This window comes from Pristiophorus japonicus, chromosome 15, assembly GCF_044704955.1.
Source record: "Pristiophorus japonicus isolate sPriJap1 chromosome 15, sPriJap1.hap1, whole genome shotgun sequence".
Taxonomy (NCBI): Eukaryota; Metazoa; Chordata; class Chondrichthyes; family Pristiophoridae; genus Pristiophorus; species Pristiophorus japonicus.
This window is the reverse complement of record NC_091991.1, coordinates 105,810,621-105,833,968: the sequence shown is the minus strand read 5'-3', so window position 1 is coordinate 105,833,968 and position 23,348 is coordinate 105,810,621. Positions and strand designations below refer to the sequence as shown.

The window sequence follows — 23,348 nt, the reverse complement described above, 5'->3', positions numbered from 1 at the left end:
CTAGATCCCAGCCTGCGCACGTCCCCACGTGCACGAGCTGCGCGCGCAGTCACCTCTCGGCCTCAGGCTCGGAAGTTCTGACAGTCGCAGCAGCAGGTAAGTGCCTATCTTTTTGCTTTTTTTAGGTTGTTTTCCCGCGGGAATGGTGTAACAGGAATTTCAGGGCCATTGAAGGAGCAAGCTGCGGACTGCAGGAAGATATCAATGAACTGGTCAGGTGGGCAGAACAGTGGCAAATGGAATTCAATCTGGAGAAGTGTGAGGTAATGCATTTGGGGAGGGCTAACAAGGCAAGGGAATACACATTAAATGGTAGGACATTGAGAAGTGTAGAGGAACAAAGGGACCTTGGAGTGCAGGTCCACAGATCCCTGAAGGTAGCAGGCCAGATAGATAAGGTGGTTAAGAAGGCATAGGGAATACTTGCCTTTATTAGTCAAGGCATGGAATACAAGACCAGGTGGGTTATGCTTGAACTGTATAAAACACTGGTTAGGCCACAGCTGGAGTACTGCGTGCAGTTCTGGTCACCACATTACAGGAAAGACGTGATTGCAATGGAAAGGGTGTAGAGGAGATTTACAAGAATGTTGCCTGGACTGGAGAATTTTGGGTATGAGGAAAGATTGGAGATGCTGGGTTTGTTTTCTTTGGAACAGAGGAGGCTGAGGGGAGACCTGAATGAGGTGTATAAAATTATGAGGGGCCTGGATAGAGTGGATAGGAAGGACCTGTTTCCCTTGGCAGAGGGGTCAACAACCAGGGGGCATAGATTTAAAGTAATTGGGGGGAGGTTTAGTGGGGATTTGAGGGGAAATGTCTTCACCCAGAGGGTGGTGGGGGTCTGGAACTCACTGCCTGAAAGGGTGGTAGAGGCAGAAACCCTCACCACATTTAAAAAGTACTTGGATGTGTTTTTGAAGTGCCGTAACCACCAGGGCTACGGACCTGGAGCTGGAACGTGGGATTAGGCTGGATAACTCTTGGTCGGCCGGCGCGGACACCTTGGGCCAAAATGGCCTCTTTCCGTGCTGTAAATTTCTACGATTCTATGATTGACCTTCGGCTCCTAGGGGGAGTGCAATGAAACAGCCAGGACTCTGGCTCTTTGTTGCTGTGCAGTGACCCCCTCCGAGAAAGTGCGTGGAAGGCCGGCCTTTCCACATCCAGAGAATGAATGATTATTCGTGTTTTAACTGCTGCAATTACACAGCAGGCCCACCAGCAAAGAGAAAAGACCGGTTTGCGTTTGGAGGGTAAGATGCTTCTTCAGTGTTCTCACCGAGCGTCCACATCCACAGTGATGATCTGCCTATTCTCTTTACAAATGCTCATGGACCAGTTGTGTATTTCCATCATTTCTTGTCTCTTGTTTAATTGAGGTAATGATACGCAATTCTGATGTGATTTTAGCACCATGCTTCATTCATCTCATTACAACTACACCTGGGGCAGCGGCAGCATATAAGAATATATGAGATAGGAGCAGGAGTAAGCTATTCGGCCACTCGAGCCTGCTCCACCATTCAATAAGATCATGGCTGATCTGATCTTGGCCTCACCTCTGCTTCCCTGCCTGCTCCCCATAACCCTTGACTCCCTTATCTTTCAAAAATCAGTCTATCTCCACCTTAAATATATTCAATGACCCAGCCTCTACAGCTCTCTGGGGCAGAGAATTCCAAAGAATCACAACTCTCTGAGAGAAAAAATTCCTCCTCATCTCTGTATTAATTGGGCGATCCCTTATTCTGAAACTATGTCCCCTAGTTCTAGATTCCCCCACGAGGGGAAACATCCTCTCTTCATCTACCTTGTCGAGCCCACTCAGAATCTTATATGTTTCAATAAGATCATCTCAGTCTTCTGAACTCTAAGGAGTACAGGCCCAACCTGCTCAACCTTTCTTCAGAAGACAACCCTTTCGACTCAGGTGGGTCGTCAAAACTTGACAAGCTGTGAATTTCAAAAATATTACATGTTCATTTTGGGAAAAGCCAGCAAAACAATGCAAAATATTTAAAAATATACCCCACTTCACACTGGCAATCCTAGTGCTGACTCCATCCTTAACTGACAGAATTACACTCACTTTTCTGAGACCTGGAAGAGTCCCAAGGAATAAGAATTTGGGCCGGCTCAACTCAGATCCTGATGGGCACAGGCCTCACACAGCTTGGAACTCACCATAATTCAGTCTTAAATCGGCAATTATAGGGATGGCTGGTGTAGGAAGTGTGAATCATTTGCATCAGTGCAGAAGGAAGGCATGTTTCTGGAACATAGTATAGAAAAACAATACAATATGTTTGACCCATAGTACGTTTTATTATATTCATTCTCGGGATGTGGGCGTCGCTGGCAAGGTCGGCATTTATTGCCCATCCCTAATTGCCCCTTGAGAAGGTGGTGGTGAACCGCCTTCGTGAACCGCTACAGTCCGTGTGGTGAAGGTGCTCCCACAGTGCTGTTGGGGAGGGAGTTCCAGATTTTGACCCAGCGACGATGAAGGGATGGCGATATATTTCCAAGTCAGGATGGTGTGTGACTTGGATGAGATAGGATGAGATAGCCCTTGTCCTTCTAGGTGGTAGAGGTCATGGGTTTGGGAGGTGCTGCCGAAGAAGCCTTGCTGTTTTCTATAGAAATCTAACCTGGGTATGCTCAATGCAGACACTGGGTGCGGAAAATGGAGACACATTCTATTGCCAAATAATAACATCTCTAGCTTTGATAAAGACAAAACTCCCTTTCACTCCTGCTCATCCCCACTCCCCTCCCTGTACACACTGCAAGCAAAAAGATCAGTCCTGTCGTTAAATCATAGCAGAGACAGGTAGAGCACAGCCAAGTGGAGTAGAACTCCTTATACTGTGCCTCAACAAGTCGTAACGCCAGCTCAAATGAACAATCCCTAACACAGGAGTATCATTCTTTTTACTAGCCCACCGTAGCCAACTGTATGGCCTTTCTAATGAAATATTAATTGTTTCTGGGGGTTTAACTTGCACCTGTGTCGCTCTGGTTAATACACGACACTCGTGAAAATCCTGTGCATGCTGCCTTAACTTAGTCAACTATCCAGTTTAAAACTTGGCCGCTACTCCACTGAAAGGAATGAAGCAGCTTGCTGTCAATCCAGGGCCACACCCTGTCGGAACAGCGTTGACATCACCTCAAACTCATTTCAGCTGTCAGAGAAAAGGCTTTCATCCCATGGGTCTGAGCCAGGCTCAAAGCCGAGACACGGGGCTGACAAGGAGGTGCGCTCACTACGTGGTCACGCGTGGCTTACCTAGCTGCGTGCCATTTTAAAGGAATGGGCAATGGGGGGGATGGTGGGAGGAGGAACAAGGCATCATCATTTTCCCTGCACACCCTGTGACCAATCGGTTTGTCGATGAAGCCAGCAGAACTGAATCGGGGTGTATTCAATCCTGGTCAATGGGCGAATAATGATGGCGACTCAGCCAGACAAACACGTGGCTTTCAGACCACAGCCTCATCGCTGAAAACACTAGGGCTTAATGTGCAGGGTCTCTCGACAGCAAAGTGTTCGATCAATCATCTCACTAACTGGTGACCCTAACGCGCTTTACATGCTGGGGAGACAATGCTCCAAGGTGGCAGGAATTATAGCATCCGATTCCGCTAAATAAGATTGAAGATCAATCAGTGAGCGAATGTGTTCATGGGAATGTGTGAAATGGTGCGCTGCCAAATGAATTTAACCCCCATCCCTGCCCCACCCTTCCCCCACCACACCACACCACCCATCCCCACTCCCCCACCCCTTCCCTGCCCCACCCTTCCTCCACCCCATCACCACCCTCCCAGCCCCACTCCCCCACCCCCCAACACCCCAGCCCTGCCCCATCCTTCCTCCACCCCACCAACCTCATCCCAGCCCCACCCCACGCCCCAACCCTCCCAACCCCCCAGCCCCGCCGCCATCTCCGACCCCCTCCCCACAACCTGGTTTCCCACACAGTGCAGCAAATCAAAGGCTAAAAGGCAAACATACTGTCATGTAAGTACATTCTGTTTGTAGCCACCAGATGGCTTCATTGTTGGAGGCCAGCCATTTTGAGAGTCAGGCACTTTGGGCCTAAATAAAGCAGAGCCAAGGTTGTACCTTGCTTAGTTAAACAGTACTCAGTTTGAACCTTTATTGCACACATAACATTTGGCGACGAGAATACTAGAACCTTTGTTTGCAAACTGAGCACAATTGGATTTTTAGAGCGATTCGTGGAGGGAGAAGATTGGGCATAGTTTGTGAACCGTTTGAACCAGTACTTCGTGTCCAACAAAATGAAAGGGAGTCGGCAATGCAGATCGGCGCTGGCCATGTTCCTCACTGTGTGCGGTTCAAAGATCTCCGGTCTGATAAAGAATCTACTCATGCCTAGTGATCCAACAGAGAAAACGCACGAGGAGTTGTGTACATTGGTAAGGAAGCACCTCAAGCCAGACGACGGCATCAGCATCTCGAGATAGAGGTTTTATACACACATTCGATCGGAGGGCCAGAGCGTGGCAGAATTTGTTGCCGATTTGAGACGTCTAGCGGGATTGTGCAAGTTTGGGTCGTTGTTGGCAGACATGCTGCGGGACTTCTTTGTTATCGGTATCAACCATGAGATGATCCTGCGCAAACTTCTGGCAGTGGAGGAGTTGGATTTAAAAAGGGCCATCCAGATCGCTCAATCATGTATGACGACGGACAAGAGTTTAAAGCAAATATCGGTGAAGAACCGAACCTCGGCAAGTACTGTAAATGCGATTGATTCGGCGTTCGGCAGAGCGGCACATGGCAGGGCCTATCCGGCTGCGTTTGCGAAACCTGTGACTACCCAAAGTCTGCCAGCGGGAATGTATCCGACTTCTCCGTGTTGGCATTGTGGGGGAAATCATCGGCACCAGCAGTGCCGATTTAAGCAATATAGTTGCAAAGGCTGTCTGAGAGTGGGGCATCTCCAGTGCAAGTGTCCACAGATGAGCAAGCGAGCTGTGACACACCACGTGGAGGATGAGAGTCAGACTAGCACGGATCTGGATATGCAATCCGAGATGCCAGAGGAGGAAGTATATGGACTGTATTCCTTCATAACCAAGAGTATACCAATTTTGATCAATGTGAAGTTTAATGGGATACCGGTATCGATGGAACTGAACATGGGAGCAAGTCAATCGATCATGAACGAGAGGGCATTTTATAAGCTGTGGGATACGAAGACTGTGAGGCCCAGGCTGAACCCTGTTAACGCCAAGCGGCGCACGTACACCAAAGAACTGATAATGGTGATTGGCAGTGTGTCATATAAAGGTGCGGTTCATGAGTTACCGCTGTGGATTGTTCCAGGCAATGGTCCAACGCTGCTCGGCGGGAGCTGGTTGGAGAAAATCAGATGCGACTGGAACGACATAAAGGAGTTCGAACCGGGTATCGGCAAATTCATGGAAGCCAAGGTGCAGATCCACATTGACTCAGATTCAAGACTCATCCATCATAAAGCTCAGGCAGTACCGTATATGATGAGGGAGAAGGTCGAAATTGAACTGGACAGACTCCAGCGTGAAGGGATCATATCATCTGTCGAATTTAATGAATGGGCCAGCCCCATTGTTCCTGTGCTGAAAAGTGATGGCACAGTCAGAATCTGTGGAGACTACAAGGCTACGATCAACAGGGTTTCGAAACAAGATCAATAACCGTTACCGAAGGATGATGACTTGTTTGCGACGCTAGCCGGAGGGAAATCGTTCACAAAACTGAACTTGACGTCAGCCTATATGACACAGGAATTGGTCGAGACGTCAAACAGACTTACGTACATTAACACGCACAAAGGACTGTTTATTTACCACAGGTGCCCTTTCGGAATTCGCTCGGCTGCAGCAATATTCCAGAGGAATATGGAAAGTTTACTGAGATCCGTTCCCAGAACTGTCGTGTTCCAAGATGGCATCCTGATCACCGGTCGTGACTCCAAGGAACATCTGAACAACCTAGAAGAGGTTCTACTGCATTTGGATAGAGTGGAACTCAGACTGAAACGCTCGAAGTGCGTCTTCATGGCACCGGAGGTCGAATTCCTCGGGAGGAAAATCGCCGCTGATGGCATCAGATCTACTGACGTGAAAACCAAAGCCATCAAGAATGCATCCAAGCCGCAGAATGTGATGGAGCTGCATTCATTCCTGGGTCTACTCAATTACTTTGGTAACTTCCAACCTAAATTGAGCATCCTACTAGAACCACTGCACATGCTATTGAGAAAAGGCGACAACTGGGTGTGGGGCTCATCGCAAGACAGAGTTTTCGAGAAAGCCACCAATCTGCTTTGTTCGACCAAGTTGCTGGTACATTAAGACCCATGTAAACGTTTCGTTTTGGCCTATGACGCATCATCATATGGAATTGGTTGCGTACTCCAACAAGCTAATGAGTCGGGGAAACTTCAACCTGTCGCGTATGCATCCAAAAGTTTGCCTAAAGCGGAAAGAGCCTACATCATGGTAGAAAAAGTTTTAGCAAGTGTATACAGTGTTAAAAAGATGCATCAATACCTGTTCGGTCTGAGATTCGAATTAGAGATCGATCACAAGCCGCTCATTTCATTGTTTTCTGAGAACAAAGGTATCAATACCAACGCTTCATCCCGCATCAAGAGGTGGACGCTGACATTATCTGCCTATGATATGTCATTTGCCACATACTTGGCATAGAGAATTGTGCCGATGCTTTGAGCCAGTTGCTGTTGCCCACACCGGAGATGGAAACGCCACAACCGGCGGATCTAATGTTAATTATGGATGCTTTTGAGAGTGAAGGAACACCTGTCACGGCTCAACAAGTTAAGACCTGGACCAGCCAGGACCCGATTTTAGCGGTGGTAAAGAGTTGCATCCTCAAAGGGGATTGGTCTGCCATCCCTAAGCAAATGTGCAAGGAGGCCAAACCATACATTCGTCGCAAGGACGAACTGTCTATTCAAGCAGATTGCATATTGTGGGGCAATCGCGTTGTAATGCCCAAGAAAGGGAGAGAGAAGTTCGTGCGTGAGTTACATAGCACACATCCGGGTATAGTGATGAAGGCCATTGCCAGGTCCCATGTATGGTGGCCAGAAATTGCTTCTGAGCTGGAAGCATGCGTTCCTCAGCACAACACTTGCATGCAGCTCAGCAAAGCACCAGCGGAATCGCCGCTGAGTCTGTGGTCATGGCCATCCAATCTTGGTCCAGGATCCATGTAGACTTTGCAGGTCCCTTCCTGGGCAAGATGTTTTTAGTGATGGTGGACGCTTATTCGAAGTGGAAAGAATGCATAATCATGTCATCCAGCACATCCACGGTAACTATAAAGAGTCTCAATGTCATGTTCGTGACACACAGTCTGCCTGACATAGTGGTGAGTGACAATGGATCGTGCTTCACCAATCAGGAGTTTCAGCAGTTTGTGAAACTTAATGTCATAAAACATGTAAGGTCAGCACCGTTCAAGCCTGCATCCAACAGGCAAGCTGAATGTGCAGTACAAATTATCAAGCAAAGCATGAGGCGAGTAACCCAAGGGTCACTGCAGACCCACTTGTCCTGCACACTGCTGAGTTACAGGACAAGACCCCACACACTCACAGGGGTCTCGCCTGCTGAACTCATGATGAAAAGAGGTCTTAAGACCAAGCTATCTCTGGTATGCTTGGATTTAAATAATCATGTTGAATACAGAAGACAAAATCAACAAGGGTACCACGATCGCGCAACTGTGTCACCTGAGATTTCTGTTAATGATCCTGTATATATGTTGAACTATGGTCAGGGTCCCAAATGGATCGCTGGTACGGTCATGGCCAAGGAGGGCAATAGAGTATTCGTTATTAAGCTCAAGAATGGGTAAACTTGCAGGAAACACATGGATCAGACAAAGCTGAGGCACACAGCCGAGCCAGAACAGTCGGACGAAGAAACCATCGACGACCAACCAACCTACCAGCAGTCTTCAGAGGACTCAAGAATCATCAGTGAACCTGGACTTTCCATCACGGACCTGTTCAATAAAAATGGACTTGCAATTCCTGACATGGCCACTGCCAACCACAACAAGTCAGTCATCCAGCCACCAGCCACAACAGACCCCGCACACTCACTCAAGGCTGGAATTGAACTGAGATGGTCAACCTGGGAGCGCAAAGCACCGGACCATCGCAGCCTGTGAAAGACTGTGATAAGATCTCAAAGGGGGGTATTGTCATGTATGTACATTCTGTTTGTAGCCACCAGATGGCGTCATTGTTGGAGGCCATTTAGCAGCACGCACATGGTGCTGCTCAGGTATAAAAGGCCAGCCATTTTGAGAGTCAGGCACTTTGGGCCTAAATAAAGCAGAGCCAAGGTTGTACCTTGCTTAGTTAAACAGTACTCAGTTTGAACCTTTATTGCATACATAACACATACAAATCCTCCACAAACAAAAAGAGGATCAACGACCAAGCAGATTCACACTGAGGACACCATCCATTGTGTTGTGTGGCACTCCCACCGTGCTAAATGGGATAGATGCAGAACAGATCGAGCAGCTCAAAACTGGGCATTCATGAGGCACTGTGGGTCATCAGCAGCAGCAGAATTGTATTCCACCACAATCTGTAACCTCATGGCCCAGCATATCCCTCACTCTACCATTACCATCAAGCCAGGGACCAACCCTGGTTCAATGAGGAGTGTAGAAGAGCACGCCAGGAGCATCTCCAGGCGTACCTAAAAATGAGGTGCCAACCTGGGGAAGCTGCAACACAGGAGTGTATGCATGCTAAACAACAGAAGCAGCATGCTATAGACAGGGCTAATGATCCCGCAATCAACCGATCAGATCAAAGCTCTGTAGTCCTGTCACATCTTGTCGTTAATGGTGGTGGACCATTAAACAACTAACGGGAGGATTAGGCTCCGTGAATATCCCCACCCACAATGATAGTGGAGCCCAGCGCGCAAATGCAAAAGACAAGGCTGAAGCGTTTGTAACCACCTTCAGCCAGAAATACCAAGTGGATGATCCATATCGGCCTCCTCCTGAGGTCCCTACCATCACAGAAGCCAGTCTTCAGCCAATTCGATTCACTCCACGTGATATGAAGAAATGGCTGAGTGCACTGGTTACAGCAAAGGCTATGGGCCCTGACAACATCCCGGCTGTTGTGCTGAAGACTTGTGCTCCAGAACTAGCCGCGCCTCAAGCCAATACAGCTACATACAGCTAATACACTGGCATCTATCCAACAATGTGGAAAACTGCCCAGTATGTCATGTCCACAAAAGCAGGACAAATCCAATCTGGCCAATTACCACCTCATCAGTCTACTCTCAATCATCAGCAAAGTGATGGAGGGTGTCATCGACGGTGCTATCGAGCGGCACTTACTCACCAATAACCTGCTCACCGATGCTCAGTTTGGGTTCCACCAGGACCACTTGGCTCCAAACCTCATTACAGCCTTGGTCCAAACATGGACAAAAGAGCTGAATTCCAGAGGTGAGGTGAGAGTGACTGCCCTTGACATCAAGGCAGCTTTTGACCAAATGTGGCATCAAGAAGCCCAAGTAAAACTGAAGTCAATGGGAACTCTCCACTGGCTGGAGTCATACCTAACACAAAGGAAGATGGTTGTGGTGGTTGGAGGTCAATCATCACAGCCCCAGGACATTGCTACAGGAGTTCCTCAAGGCAGTGTCCTAGGCCCAACCATCTTCAGCTGCTTCATCAATAACATTCCCTCCATCACTGTCATGTATGTATGCTTGGGTTTACTAGCCACCAGGTGGTGCCACTGTAGGAGATCATTGGGCTGTATGCACGTGTGTGCGGCCCAGGTATAAAAGGCCAGCCATCTTGTAATGTAATCACTTTGGGTCCTAATAAAGTAGAGCCAGGTTTGTACCTGTTCGGAGGTCACAGTCTATTGCGTTATTGCATACAAAATATTTGGCGACGAGGTAACAAGAACCTTCGCATGCAAAAATGAGCACAGTTGGAATTCTGGAGCGATTCGTGGAGGGAGAAGATTGGGCAGACTTTGTAGCCCGCTTGAACCAGTACTTTATGGCCAACAAAATGGAGAAAGAGGCAGACGCAGTTCGGCGCTGGGCGGTCCTCCTCACGGTTTGCGGTCCGAAAATCTATGGACTCAAAGAATCTCCTCTCGCCCTTAAGTCCAATGGACAAGGACGATGAAAAATTGTGTGCTCTGGTACGTGACCATCTCAAACCAGATGAAGGCATCATCATCTCAAGATATCTGAGGGCCAGGATGTATCAGAATTCATTGCCGACCTATGACGTCGAGCTGGACCGTGTAAGTTCGAAACTGCGTTGGCAGACATGCTGCGGGACTTCTTTGTAATCGGCATCAACCACAAGGTGATCCTGCATAAGCTACTGATGGCGGAGAAGTTGGATTTGAGCAAGGCCATCACAATTGCCCAATCATGCATGACAACGGACAAAAGCTTAAAGCAGATATCATTGAAAAATCAGAACTCGACAAGTACTGTAAACAAGATAGTATCGTCATTTGGCAGAGCTGCAAATGGCAGGGCCTACCCGACTGTGTATGCGAAACCTGTGGCCGTTCAAAATCCACCAATGGGAATGAATCTGATATCACCGTGTTGGCGTTGTGGGGGAAATCATCGGCCTCACCAGTGTCGGTTTAAATAGTATATTTGTAAAGGCTGTTCGAGAGTGGAGCATCTCCAGTGCATGTGTCCGCAACTGAGCAAGCGTGCTGCAACACACCACGTGGAGGATGATGACCAGTCTAGCGTGGATCCGGATATGCAATCCAAGATACCAGAGGGGGAAGTGTATGGACTGTATTCGTTCCTAACAAAGAGCCAACTGATAAAGATTAATGTAAAACTTAATGGTGTGCTGGTATCGATGGAATTGGACATGGGTGCGAGTTAGTCAATAATGAGCCAGAGGACATTCGACAGACTGTGGAATACTAAGGCCGTGAGGCCTAAGCTGAGTCCAGTCAATGCCAAGTTGCGTACGTACACGAAAGAACTCAAAGCAGTGATCGATAGTGCAGGAATCAAGGTGTCGTATGATGGTGCGGTTCACGATTTACCGTTATGGATTTTTCCAGGCAATGGTCCAACGCTGTTCGGCAGGAATTGACTAGAAAAAAATCAAATGGAATTGGAACGATATCAACACGTTGTCATCGGAGGATGATACTTCATGTGCTCAAGTGCTGAGCAAGTTCCCCTCGCTGTTTGAACCAGGCATCAGCAATTTCACCGGGGCCAAGATGCAAGACCCGTCCATCATAAAGCTCGGGCAGTTCCGTACATGATGAGGGAGAAGGTCGAAATCGAACTGGACAGACTCCGGCGTGACAGGATCATATCACCAGTCGAATTTAACGAATGGGCCAGCCCATTGTTCCCGTGTTGAAAGGTGATGGCACTGTCAGGATTTGTGAAGACTATAAGGTTACGATCAACCGAGTTTCAAAACAGCATCAATACCCATTACCGAAGACTGATGACCTGTTTGCAACGCTAGCCAGGGGGAAGTCGTTCACAAAACTGGATCTGACATCGGCCTACATGACACAGGAGCTGGTTGACACCTCGAAGAAACTTACATGCATCAACACTCATAACGTACTGTTTATCTACAACAGGTGCCCTTTTGCAATTCACTCAGCTGCAGCCATATTTCAGAGGAACATGGAGAGTCTACTGAAGTCCGTCCCCAGAACCGTTGTGTTCCAAGATGACATACTGCTCACGGGTCATGACTCCGCCGAACAGCTGAATAACCTGGAAGAGGTTCTGCATCGTCTGGACAAAGTGGGACTCAGACTGACACGTTCGAAGTGTGCTTTCATGGCATCGGAAGTCGAATTCCTGGGGAAGAAAATTGCTGCTGACGGTATCAGGCCCACGGACCTGAAAACCAAGACCATCAAAAATGCACCCAAGCCTCAGAATGTTACGGAGCTGCATTTGTTCCTTGATCTACTCAACTACTTCAGTAATTTCTTACCTAGATTGAGCGGCTTACCTAGATTGAGCGGCTTACCTAGATTGAGCGGCTTACCTAGATTGAGCGGCTTACCTAGATTGAGCGGCTTACCTAGATTGAGCGGCTTACCTAGATTGAGCGGCTTACCGAGATTGAGCAGCTTACCTAGATTGAGCGGCTTACCTAGATTGAGCAGCTTACCGAGATTGAGCAGCTTACCGAGATTGAGCGGCTTACCTAGATTGAGCAGCTTACCGAGATTGAGCAGCTTACCTAGATTGAGCGGCTTACCTAGATTGAGCGGCTTACCTAGATTGAGCGGCTTACCTAGATTGAGCAGCTTACCTAGATTGAGCGGCTTTGAGCAGCTTACCGAGATTGAGCAGCTTACCTAGATTGAGCAGCTTACCTAGATTGAGCAGCTTACCTAGATTGAGCGGCTTACCTAGATTGAGCGGCTTACCGAGATTGAGCAGCTTACCTAGATTGAGCGGCTTACCTAGATTGAGCGGCTTACCGAGATTGAGCGGCTTACCTAGATTGAGCAGCTTACCTAGATTGAGCGGCTTACCTAGATTGAGCGGCTTACCTAGATTGAGCAGCTTACCTAGATTGAGCGGCTTACCTAGATTGAGCGGCTTACCTAGATTGAGCGGCTTACCTAGATTGAGCGGCTTACCGAGATTGAGCAGCTTACCTAGATTGAGCAGCTTTCCTAGATTGAGCGGCTTACCTAGATTGAGCGGCTTACCTAGATTGAGCGGCTTACCTAGATTGAGCGGCTTACCTAGGTTGAGCAGCTTACCTAGATTGAGCGGCTTACCTAGATTGAGCAGCTTGCCGAGATTGAGCAGCTTACCTAGATTGAGCAGCTTACCTAGATTGAGCGGCTTACCGAGATTGAGCGGCTGACCTAGATTGAGCGGCTTACCTAGATTGAGCGGCTTACCTAGATTGAGCGGCTTACCTAGATTGAGCGGCTTACCGAGATTGAGCGGCTTACCTAGATTGAGCGGCTTACCTAGATTGAGCGGCTTACCTAGATTGAGCGGCTTACCGAGATTGAGCGGCTTACCGAGATTGAGCGGCTTACCTAGATTGAGAGGCTTACCTAGATTGAGCGGCTTACCGAGATTGAGCGGCTTACCGAGATTGAGCGGCTTACCTAGATTGAGCGGCTTACCTAGATTGAGCAGCTTACCGAGATTGAGCAGCTTACCTAGATTGAGCAGCTTACCGAGATTGAGCAGCTTACCTAGATTGAGCGGCTTACCTAGATTGAGCAGCTTACCTAGATTGAGCGGCTGACCTAGATTGAGCGGCTTACCTAGATTGAGCGGCTTACCGAGATTGAGCGGCTTACCTAGATTGAGCAGCTTACCGAGATTGAGCAGCTTACCTAGATTGAGCAGCTTACCTAGATTGAGCGGTTTACCGAGATTGAGCGGCTTACCGAGATTGAGCAGCTTACCTAGATTGAGCGGCTTACCTAGATTGAGCAGCTTACCTAGATTGAGCGGCTTACCTAGATTGAGCGGCTTACCTAGATTGAGCGGCTTACCTAGATTGAGCGGCTTACCTAGATTGAGCGGCTTACCGAGATTGAGCAGTTTACCTAGATTGAGCAGCTTACCTAGATTGAGCAGCTTACCTAGATTGAGCAGCTTACCGAGATTGAGCGGCTTACCTAGATTGAGCGGCTTACCTAGATTGAGCGGCTTACCTAGATTGAGCAGCTTACCTAGATTGAGCGGCTGACCTAGATTGAGCGGCTTACCTAGATTGAGCGGCTTACCTAGATTGAGCAGCTTACCTAGATTGAGCAGCTTACCGAGATTGAGCATCTTACCTAGATTGAGCAGCTTACCGAGATTGAGCTGCTTACCTAGATTGAGCAGCTTACCTAGATTGAGCGGCTTACCTAGATTGAGCGGCTTACCTAGATTGAGCGGCTTACCTAGATTGAGCGGCTTACCGAGATTGAGCAGCTTACCTAGATTGAGCGGCTTACCGAGATTGAGCGGCTTACCTAGATTGAGCGGCTTACCTAGATTGAGCAGCTTACCTAGATTGAGCAGCTTACCTAGATTGAGCAGCTTACCTAGATTGAGCAGCTTACTGAGATTGAGCAGTTTACCTAGATTGAGCAGCTTACCTAGATTGAGCGGCTTACCTAGATTGAGCGGCTTACCTAGATTGAGCGGCTTACCTAGATTGAGCAGCTTACCTAGATTGAGCGGCTTACCTAGATTGAGCAGCTTACCGAGATTGAGCAGCTTACCTAGATTGAGCAGCTTACCGAGATTGAGCAGCTTACCTAGATTGAGCAGCTTACCTAGATTGCGCGGCTTACCTAGATTGAGCGGCTTACCTAGCTTGAGCAGCTTACCGAGATTGAGCAGCTTACCTAGATTGAGCGGCTTACCTAGATTGAGCGGCTTACCTAGATTGAGCAGCTTACCGAGATTGAGCAGCTTACCTAGATTGAGCAGCTTACCTAGATTGAGCGGCTTACCTAGATTGAGCGGCTTACCTAGATTGAGCAGTTTACCTAGATTGAGCAGCTTACCTAGATTGAGCAGCTTACCGAGATTGAGCAGCTTACCGAGATTGAGCAGCTTACCTAGATTGAGCGGCTTACCGAGATTGAGCAGCTTACCGAGATTGAGCGGCTTACCGAGATTGAGCAGCTTACCTAGATTGAGCAGCTTACCTAGATTGAGCGGCTTACCTAGATTGAGCGGCTTACCTAGATTGAGCGGCTTACCTAGATTGAGCAGCTTACCTAGATTGAGCGGCTTACCTAGATTGAGCGGCTTACCTAGATTGAGCAGCTTACCTAGATTGAGCGGCTTACCTAGATTGAGCGGCTTACCTAGATTGAGCAGCTTACCTAGATTGAGCAGCTTACCGAGATTGAGCGGCTTACCTAGATTGAGCGGCTTACCTAGATTGAGCGGCTTACCTAGATTGAGCGGCTTACCTAGATTGAGCGGCTTAAGCTGCTTACCTAGATTGAGCGGCTTACCTAGATTGAGCGGCTTACCTAGATTGAGCGGCTTACCGAGATTGAGCGGCTTACCTAGATTGAGCGGCTTACCTAGATTGAGCGGCTTACCGAGATTGAGCGGCTTACCGAGATTGAGCAGTTTACCTAGATTGAGCAGCTTACCTAGATTGAGCGGCTTACCTAGATTGAGCAGCTTTCCTAGATTGAGCAGCTTACCTAGATTGTGCGGCTTACCTAGATTGAGCAGCTTACCTAGATTGAGCGGCTTACCTAGATTGAGCGGCTTACCTAGATTGAGCAGCTTACCTAGATTGAGCGGCTTACCGAGATTGAGCAGCTTACCTAGATTGAGCAGCTTACCTAGATTGAGCAGCTTACCTAGATTGAGCGGCTTACCTAGATTGAGCAGCTTACCTAGATTGAGCAGCTTACCTAGATTGAGCAGCTTACCTAGATTGAGCGGCTTACCGAGATTGAGCAGCTTACCTAGATTGAGCGGCTTACCTAGATTGAGCGGCTTACCTAGATTGAGCAGCTTACCTAGATTGAGCAGCTTTGAGCAGCTTACCTAGATTGAGCAGCTTACCTAGATTGAGCGGCTTACCTAGATTGAGCGGCTTACCTAGATTGAGCAGCTTACCGAGATTGAGCAGCTTACCGAGATTGAGCAGCTTACCTAGATTGAGCGGCTTACCTAGATTGAGCGGCTTACCTAGATTGAGCGGCTTACCTAGATTGAGCAGTTTACCTAGATTGAGCAGCTTACCTAGATTGAGCAGCTTACCGAGATTGAGCAGCTTACCGAGATTGAGCGGCTTACCGAGATTGAGCGGCTTACCGAGATTGAGCGGCTTACCTAGATTGAGCAGCTTACCTAGATTGAGCGGCTTACCTAGATTGAGCGGCTTACCTAGATAGAGCGGCTTACCTAGATTGAGCGGCTTACCTAGATTGAGCGGCTTACCTAGATTGAGCGGCTTACCTAGATTGAGCGGCTTACCGAGATTGAGCGGCTTACCTAGATTGAGCGGCTTACCGAGATTGAGCGGCTTACCGAGATTGAGCAGTTTACCTAGATTGAGCAGCTTACCTAGATTGAGCGGCTTACCTAGATTGAGCAGCTTACCTAGATTGAGCAGCTTACCTAGATTGAGCGGCTTACCTAGATTGAGCAGCTTACCGAGATTGAGCAGCTTACCTAGATTGAGCGGCTTACCTAGATTGAGCGGCTTACCTAGATTGAGCAGCTTACCTAGATTGAGCGGCTTTGAGCAGCTTACCTAGATTGAGCAGCTTACCTAGATTGAGCAGCTTACCTAGATTGAGCGGCTTACCTAGATTGAGCAGCTTACCTAGATTGAGCAGCTTACCTAGATTGAGCGGCTTACCTAGATTGAGCGGCTTACCTAGATTGAGCGGCTTACCTAGATTGAGCAGCTTACCTAGATTGAGCGGCTTTGAGCAGCTTACCTAGATTGAGCAGCTTACCTAGATTGAGCGGCTTACCTAGATTGAGCAGCTTACCTAGATTGAGCGGCTTTGAGCAGCTTACCTAGATTGAGCAGCTTACCTAGATTGAGCAGCTTACCTAGATTGAGCAGCTTACCGAGATTGAGCGGCTTACCTAGATTGAGCGGCTTACCTAGATTGAGCAGCTTACCTAGATTGAGCGGCGTACCTAGATTGAGCGGCTTACCTAGATTGAGCGGCTTACCTAGATTGAGCAGCTTACCTAGATTGAGCGGCTTTGAGCAGCTTACCTAGATTGAGCAGCTTACCTAGATTGAGCAGCTTACCTAGATTGAGCGGCTTACCTAGATTGAGCAGCTTACCTAGATTGAGCAGCTTACCTAGATTGAGCGGCTTACCTAGATTGAGCGGCTTACCTAGATTGAGCGGCTTACCTAGATTGAGCAGCTTACCTAGATTGAGCGGCTTTGAGCAGCTTACCTAGATTGAGCAGCTTACCTAGATTGAGCGGCTTACCTAGATTGAGCAGCTTACCTAGATTGAGCGGCTTTGAGCAGCTTACCTAGATTGAGCAGCTTACCTAGATTGAGCAGCTTACCTAGATTGAGCAGCTTACCGAGATTGAGCAGCTTACCTAGATTGAGCGGCTTACCTAGATTGAGCAGCTTACCGAGATTGAGCAGCTTACCTAGATTGAGCGGCTTACCTAGATTGAGCAGCTTACCGAGATTGAGCAGCTTACCTAGATTGAGCAGCTTACCTAGATTGAGCAGCTTACCTAGATTGAGCGGCTTACCTAGATTGAGCGGCTTACCTAGATTGAGCGGCTTACCTAGATTGAGCGGCTTACCTAGATTGAGCAGCTTACCTAGATTGAGAGGCCACTGCACATGCTGCTAAGAAAAAGCGACAACTGGGTTTGGGGTGCGTCTCAAGATAGAGCTTTTGAGAAAGCTACTTATCTGCTTTGCTCTAACCAGTTGCTGGTACATTCTGATCCATGTAAGCGTTTAGTATTGGCCTACGATGCTTCATCATAAGGAGTTGGTTGCGTGCTCCAACAAGCTAATGAGTTGGGCAAATTATAAACTGTTGCATATGCTTCAAAAAGTTTGTCAAAGACGGAAAGAGCCTACAGCATTGTCGTGAAAGAAGCACTAGCCTGTGTGTATGGAGTTAAAAAGATGCATCAGTACCTGTTTGGTCTTCGGGTTGAACTGGAAACAGATCACAAGCCACTCATTTCATTGTTTTCGGAAAACCAATGTATCAATACCAATGCATCGTCCCGCATCCAGAGATGGGCGTGACATTATCTGCCTATGATTATGTCATTCACCATAGACCTGGCACTGAGAATTGTGCCGATGCATTGAGCCGTCTGCCGTTGCCCGGAGGTGGAAATGCCACAACTTGCAGACCTACTGTCAGACCTTCCTTCACGAAGGAAGGCACAAATAACCTTCCGTAAATACTAGGGGACCAAGGGTCTAGTAAGGAGGAACTGAAGGATATCCTTATTAGGCGGGAAATTGTGTTAGGGAAATTGATGGAATTGAAGGCCGATAAATCCCCAGGGCCTGATAGTCTGCATCCCAGAGTAATTAAGGAAGTGGCCCTAGAAATAGTGGATGCATTGGTGATCATTTTCCAACAGTCTATCGACTCTGGATCAGTTCCTATGGACTGGAGGGTAGCTAATGCAGCACCGCTTTTTAAAAAGGGAGGGAGAGAGAAAGCGGATAATTATAGACCAGTTAGCCTGACATCAGTGGTGGGGAAAATGTTGGAATCAATTATTAAGGATGAAATAGCAGCACATTTGGAAAGCAGTGACAGGATCGGTCCAAATTAGCATGGATTTATGAAGGGGAAATCAGGCTCAACAAATCTTCTGGAATTTTTTGAGGATGTAACTAGTAGAGTGGACAAGGGAGAACCAGTGGATGTGGTGTATTTGGACTTTCAAAAGGCTTTTGACAAGGTCCCACACAAGAGATGGCAAAATCAAAGCACATGGCATTGGGGGTAATATACTGACGTGGATAGAGAACTGGTTGGCAGACAGGAAGCAGAGAGTCGGGATAAACGGGTCCTTTTCAGAATGGCAGGCAGTGACTAGTGGAGTGCCGCAGGGCTCAGTGCTGGGACCCCAGCTCTTTACAATATACATCAATGATTTGGATGAAGGAATTGAGTGTAATATTTCCAAGTTTGCAGATGACACTAAACTGTGTGGTGGTGTGAGCTGTGAGGGGGACGCTAAGAGGCTGCAGGGTGACTTGGACAGTTTAGGTGAGTGGGCAAATGCATGGCAGATGCAGTATAATGTGGATAAATGTGAGGTTATCCACTTTGGGGGCAAAAACATGAAGACAGAATATTATCTGAATGGTGGCAGATTAGGAAAAGGGGAGGTGCAACGAGACCTGGGTGTTATGGTTCATCAGTCATTGAAAGTTGGCATACAGGTGCAGTAGGCGGTAAAGAAGGTAAATGGTATGATGGCCTTCATAGCTCGGGGATTTGAGTATCGAAACATAGAAAATAGGTGCAGGAGTAGGCCATTCTAGCCTGCACCGCCATTCAATGAGTTCATGGCTGAACAGAAATACAAGGTTCCCTGACCGGGAATTGAACCCGGGCCGCAGCAGTGAAAGCGCCGAATCCTAACCACTAGACCACCAGAGAATATAGGTGCAGGGAGGTCTTACTGCAGTTGTACAGGGCCTTGATGAGACCTCACCTGGAATACTGTGTTCAGTTTTGGTCTCCTAATCTGAGGAAGGACGTTCTTGCTATTGAGGGAGTGCAGCAAAGGTTCACCAGACTGATTCCCGGATGGCTGGACTGAGGAGAGACTGGATTAACTGGGCCTTTATTCACTGGAGTTTAGAAGGATGAGAGGGGATCTCATAGAAACATATAAAATTCTGACGGGACAGGATAGGTTAGATGCGGGTAGATTGTTCCCGATGTTGGAGAAGTCCAGAACCAGGGGACACAGTCCTAGGAAAAGGGGTAGGCCATTTAGGACTGAGATGAGGAGAAACTTCTTCACTCAGAGAGTTGTTAACCTCTGGAATTCCCTGTGGAGAGTTGTTGATGCCAGTTCATTGGTTATATTCAAGAGGGAGTTAGATATGGCCCTTACGGCTAAGGGGATCAAGGAGTATGGAGAGAAAGCAGGAAAGAGTTACTGAGGGAATGATCAGCCATGATCTTATTGAATGGTGGTGCAGGCTTGAAGGGCTGAATGGCCTACTCCTGCACCTATTTTCTATGTTTCTATGTTTCTATGTTTACTGTTAATCATGGATGCTTTTGAAAGTGAAGGAACCCCTGTCATGGCCCAACAAGTTAAGACCTGGATCAGCCAGGACCCGATATTATCGGTTGTGAAACGTTGCATCCTTTGTGGTGATTGGTCTGCCATACTCAAGCAAATGTGTGAGGAGACCAAACCTTACATCCGTCGCAAAGACGAACTATCCATTCAATCAGATTGTATACTGTGGGGTAATCGTGTTGTTATGCCCAAGAAAGGCAGAGAGAAATTTGTGCATGATCTACATAGCACGCATCCCGGTATTGTCATGATGAAAGCCATTGCCAAATCTCATACATGGTGGCCTGGAATTGACTCTGATCTGGAATCATGTGTGCATCAGTGCAACACTTGCATGCAGCTAAGTAAAGTACCAGCGGAATCGCCGCTGAGTCTGTGGTCGTGGCCATCCAAACCATGGTCCAGGATCCACATCAACTTTGCAGGCCCCTTCCTGGGAAAGATGTTCTTAGTTGTGGTGGATGCTTATTCCAAGTGGATAGAGTGTACAATCATGTCATCCAGTACATCCACAGCTACCATTGAGAGCCTTCATGTCATGTTTGCTACGCATGGTCTGCCTGACATCGTTGTAAGCAACAACAGATCTTGCTTCACCAGTATGGAGTTTCAAGAGTTCATGAAACTCAATGGTATCAAACATGTGAGGTCAGCACCATTCAAACCCACATCTAATGGTCAAGCAGAGCATGCTATCCAAACCATCAAGCAAAGTATGAAACGTGTAACTCAAGGTTCACTGCAAACTCACTTGTCACGCATATTGCTTAATTACAGCACAAGACCCCATACGCTTACCAGGGTCTCCCCTGCTGAACTATTGATGAAGAGGGGTCTCAAGACCAGGCTCTCTCTTGTCCACCCTGACTTGAATAATCGTGTACAGATGTCAAAGTCAGCAGTGGGATCATGATCGCACTGCTGTGTTACGCGACATTTCTGTTAACGATCCTGTGTATGTACTGAATTACGGTCAAGGTCCCAGATAGATCGCCGGTAATTTTACATCCAAGGAGGGTAACAGAGTGTTTATCGTCAAGCTCAAGAATGGACGGACAGGCAGGAAACATGTCGATCAGATAAAGCTGCGGCACACGGATGAACTGGAACAGTCTGAGGAAGACACGATCAGTGACCGACCAACCTACCCTCAGTCATCAGAGGACTCCGCTGTCATCAATGAATCTGGACTTTCAATCCCTGACATGGTCATTTTCACTCCCATCAGATCGGTTACACAGCCCCCAGTCATAACAGACTCAGAACACTCGCCCAGAACTGGAGTTAAACTGAGACGATCAACTCGGGAGCGGAAAACCCCGGAGCGTCTCAATTTGTAAAAAGACCGTTACTAATATCTTAAAGGGGGATATTGTCATGTATGTATGCTTGGGTTTACTAGCCACCAGGTGGCGCCACTATTGGTGGTCATTGGGTTGTGCGCACATGTGTGCAGCCCAGGTATAAAAGGCCAGCCATCATGTAATGTAGTCACTTTGGGCCCTAATAAAGTAGAGCCAGGTTTGTACCTGTGTTAGTTTACAGTATTCAGTCTATCGAGTTATTGCATACACAACAATCACAAGGTCAGAAGTGGGGATGTTCGCTGATGATTGCACAGTGTTCAGTTCCAGTCACAGCTCCGCAGATAATGAAGCAGTCCATGCTCACATGCAGCAAGACCTGGACGGCATTCAGGCTTGGGCTGATAAGTAGCAAGTAACATTCGTGCCACAAGTGCCAGGCAATGACTATCTCCAACAAGCGAGAGTCTAACCACCGCCCCTTGACATTCAATGACAATGCCATCGCCGAACCCCCCACCATCAACACCCTGGGGGTCACCATTGACCAGAAACTTAACTGGACCAGCCACATAAATACTGTGGCTACAAGAGCGGGTCAGAGGCTGGGTATTCTGCGGCGAGTGTCTCACCTCCTGACTCCCCAGAGCCTTTCCACCATCTACAAGGCACAAGTCAGGAGTGTGATGGAATACTCTCCACTTGCCTGGATGAGTGCAGCTCCAACACCATCCAGGACAAATAACCTGCTTGATCAGCACCCCATCCACCACCTTCAACATTCACTCCCTCCACCACCGGCGCACCGTGGCTGCAGTGTGCACCGTCTACAAGATGCACTGCAGCAACTCGCCAAGGCTTCTTCAACAGCATCTCCCAAACCCGCGACCTCTACTGCCTAGAAGGACAAGGGCAGCAGGTGCCTGGGAACATCACCACCTGCAAGTTCCCCTCCAAGTCACACACCATCCTAACTCGGAAATATATCGCCGTTCCTTCATCGTCACTGGGTCAAAATCCTGGAACTCCCTCCCTAACAGCACTGTGGGAGTACCTTCACCACACGGACTGCAGCGGTTCATGAAGGCGGCTCACCACCATCTTCTCAAGGGGCAATTAGAGATGGGCAATAAATGCCGGCCTTGCCAGCAACGCCCACATTCCAGAACAAATTTTTTTAAAGGTGCCATCAGGAATTGGAACACTTGCATAGTTTACACACAAACAGTCGGATTAAAGTGGAACAGCTGAGCATCAGATTCAACTGTTGGCCCTTGGTGAAGGATGCAAAGGACACAAGTCGTGGGGTGTGGGAGGCAGTGAACAGGCCCTCGGGATTAATGTCAGGATATCTTAATACTTCAAAGCTTGGCAGCACAAGGAAAAAAAGTGAGAATTTTTTTTTAAACTCAACGATAGGTTTCTATTTCACCCAGTATAAAACAATCGTTGAAAGCAGCTCCTTCTTACGTTTTCTCAAGTGTCCACTTTTCAACGGACCCCAATTTTGCTGTTGTCTATTTACAGCATTTACTTTGTTACAGAGTCACGCTCGCAGGCCTTCTCACTTCAGGTGAACTATGTATAAACAGTCGTGGCAGAAAAAACAAGAGGCCATTAAGTCAGGTTGCTACTTGTGGAGTGATGTTTCATGGCTTAAGAGCCTTCAATGCTTGTGGGAAAGTCATATTTGCACACAGGAAAAGTAACTGTATCTCGGTTATGCAATGGAATAGAGCTGAGTGCAGAATCTTACAGCGCAGGAGGCCGCCAATGGGCCCACCGTGCTTGTGTCGGCTCTGTGACAGAGCGATCCCATCAGTCGTTCTGCATCGACTCAGATACAGCTGATCTGTCATCCTTGGCTCAGTGGGTAGCTCACTCGCTGAGTCAGAAGGTTGTGGGTTCGAATTCCACTCCAGGGACTTGAGCACAAGAATCTAGGCTGACGCTCCAGTGCCTTTTTAAATATTTATCCAGTTCCCTTTTGAAAGTTACTACTCACAACAACGCACTGGTTTTAAAAACTTCTCTTCATCCCGTCTTCAGGCCGTGGCAGTGTCACGCTAGATCTCATTTTACGCTTTAGCCATTGTTCACCTGTTGGTTAATATAAATGAGGAGAACTTGAAGATCAGGGGATCGGAGGGTTGTAGGGCTGGAGGAAATCAC

The 23,348-nt window shown here is 47.9% G+C and overlaps 1 non-coding gene across 1 annotated transcript; it reads right to left on the bottom strand.

The window, feature by feature from the left end:
• Positions 1 to 19,142: 19,142 nt before the first annotated feature.
• Positions 19,143 to 19,214, bottom strand: trnae-uuc (transfer RNA glutamic acid (anticodon UUC)). Its single transcript has one exon. It is a non-coding gene; the product is annotated as a tRNA-Glu (tRNA).
• Positions 19,215 to 23,348: the final 4,134 nt, after the last annotated feature.